This window comes from Leishmania braziliensis, chromosome 32 (assembly GCF_000002845.2).
Source record: "Leishmania braziliensis MHOM/BR/75/M2904 complete genome, chromosome 32".
In the NCBI taxonomy this organism is placed as follows: Eukaryota; Euglenozoa; class Kinetoplastea; order Trypanosomatida; family Trypanosomatidae; genus Leishmania; species Leishmania braziliensis.
In genome coordinates, this window is record NC_009324.2 from 499,304 (window position 1) to 502,389 (window position 3,086).

Here is a 3,086-nt window from a genome sequence, read left to right on the forward strand (position 1 = left end):
TAATAATAAAAAAAAAAACAACAACAGTAATCGCTGTATCGAATAGTTTTGTTGTTGTTGGGTTTTCCTCTCTTATCCCCTCTATTTCTGTCGTGCTCGCTCGTGTTTCTTTTTTTTTTTGCTCCTTCGTCGCAACGTGGGCGTGTGCGAGATATGTATGTGTGTGTGTGAGTAGGGGTGTGTGTCTCTGCGTAGTTCTTTTGGGCTCTTTCTGTAGCGAGCGGTGGAAGGCAGTTGCGCGCCTGCAGTCTTCTGTGGCTGACGCTTTCAGGGAGAGGGTAGACAAAGAGCCGCACCCCGCGACATAGGCGATCAAAGACTCTCGGCGTTGCCAGAGCGACGTGTTTCCACCGTTTGGCAATGGGCGTGGCGCGGTGATGTACTTAGCCTCCTCCGCCTTCACTTGACTCCCGTCATTCTTAATGTTGCGCTTTTTTGTTGTCACCTTTGCCCTTTTCGTTGCGCCTCTCTTCACCCTCCGTCAAAACGCCTTCCCTGCCACCTTGCCGGCGCATATGCACTCCTTGCCTTTCTTCTAGTGGTTCTACTCCTCGTCCCACCTCTGGCGCTCGTCTTCACGACCACCGCTCTCCTTCTTTCATGGCACGGGGGAGGAGAGGGGGTAGCTCACTACGTCCCACTCCCACGAGGAAAAGGAATGGCTGCTGTTCATGGGAAGCGGTGTAGGGAAGGGAGTGGGAGGTGTTTAGTCTTCGTGCATACGTCGCTGTGGTGTTTTTTTATGTGGTTGGTGTGGCGGGTGTGGGGGTCGTCTGCTTATTTGTGTGCCGATTCCTCTGAAGGACGTTTTCGCCGCCTACACGGGGTTGGCGGTTGATTGTTTGCTTTGGTGCTGCTGTTGCAGTTTTCTTTGCTCCTTTTCTCTGTTGTTTTGCTTATCTTCTGGAATGGAGTAATTGTAGGGCAAACGGTGGCACCCAAGCCAAATGCAGAGCCTCCAACGGCCTTGACTTGAGGCTGGCTGACTTCCTCCTCGAGTTCGTCCGCCATGCACCTACATCCTTACCCTGTCATCTGCACGACCACCACAACCGCCTCCGCCCCCAAGCAGAACCCTAAATGCGCCTCTCATTTGATCAGGGCGTGCAAGCTACCTAGGCTCGTCTGACACACCGGTATCGCAGGGCCTACCCAAGGAAGGGACGAGAAAGGACAGGGCGAGTTGGTGAGACGTATTGCCCAATTTAACGGCAGACGGTTTGTCCTGGACGATGAGGGCCTAGCCGTAGTTCGACAGAAGGAATCGATTGGCTGTGGTGGTGTGCCAATATTTTGTTGATGTGACCTGATCATTTTTACATTGGCACAGCAAACAAAAAAAGAAAATGTACGTGCGTTTGTTTGTTTTTCTGTTCTGTGTGTGTATACTCTCATTTCTTTCCGTGTTCAGTGGCTCTCCTATGTGCATGTGACACCTCTCCGCTTACCACTTTCCCCCCTCCCCCAGCCTTTCCTCTTGACGTTTTCTTTCTTTTTAGTTATTTGTTTTTCTTTCATTTATCTGTCGTATGCCTGTGTGTGCTCGTACACATGTCCTTCACATTTCTGTTTTCCATTCGCATCAATGTATATGTGTGCGTGTGTTGGTAAATGCATTGGCTTCTCCTCTATGCGTTCTTTTTCTTTTTCTCATTGCCTCCCCTCCTTCCCGCCTTCCTATCCCGATCTCTTCCCTCTCCATTGCTTCATCATGTGCGTAGTGATCCCTCCAACCACGCGGAGGAAACAAATCAAAGAAAATGTGTCTTTTCCTTTTAGCTGTGTGACGGCGCGCAGAGACTTGCGTGCATCGGTGTCGCCTGTAGTGTGGGTGGTAAACGTCGCGTGTAGCGATGAAGTAAGGCCCCCTCCCCTCACAACAGTAATGCAGAAGGCTGCGGTAGTGTACCAGCAAAACGAATGAGAAGCGACAGAGAGAGAGGGAGGGGGGGGGGAGGGAACGACAGCCAGAGCGCTGAGAAGGCATCGTGGCCTTGTGCGGCCGTAGTGGGGCTCCATGATGTGAATGTGATGCTGGTCATTTTGGGAGTGCCTGTCGCTCTGAACCTCCGCCTCCTCTCCTGCTCAACAGAAAAAGCTGACACAAGAGAAAACAGAGTGGCGAGAGAGAGAGGGATCCATTTCTTACTCAGAGACATCCAGTGCACCAGCACACCCAACGATTCGGGGAGAACGCCTTTGAACACGACCGGGTAGTCACCCAAAGTATGAAGAGGAAAGGCAAAAACAAAAAGAAGGGAAACAGTGCAGAGGTGGGAGAGGGCAATGAGAAAGTGGAGAGGAGGGAGGTGTAGCTAAGGCGGGAGGGGACAAAGTCCTTTTCTCTACGAAACGCTCACATCACTATGACGTCGCACTCTAGTGGGTGGAAGCGGAGAGGTGTGTGCTGCACCAGGACGCCAAGAGGTGGCACTTTGAAGGACCCTTATTCGCGCGTTCTTGTCCAATTTCTTTTCGCGGTTTATCGTGAACAAAAGGGTAAGAGAGACGAAAGTAAGTAAACACACAAAATAGGGAGCGCCGACAATGCGCTCCAGCAAGAACATAACAAGAGACAGAGACGGGTATACACAAATCAAGAAACAAGAAAATGAGGTACGATGAGGCGATCCATGCGTACCACTGCTCTCTCGCCGGTCTACTCTTCTTCAGATCGAGTGGCTCAAAGCACCACCAGAAGCCTTGCAGAGATGTCCACAAGAACGTACGTAGCAAGCACGCCACCAGGAGAAGAAAGACAACCGTGATGCGTGCCCCTCTGAGAGGTGCACAGGGAAGGTAAGAAACAGAAGGGAGCAGTGGGACGTGGGGTGCGTTGTGAAGTCTCCAAAGACGAATGAAGAAGGAAAAACAAAACGCCCTAATGGGCCGGCCATTGACACGGCTCCGGTGCTAGGCAGGAAAGCACGATAAGCAAGCAAGGAAAGAGTGAGGGGAGAACAGAGAAAGCTGGATGACTGCCTGACGTGGCGGGAGCGGGCGTAGCGTGTGCAGTGCAAAGTGTCACCAACGACGAACGATATCGGAAACAAGAGGAAGCGAAACTATTCTTTTTTTTTGGGGGG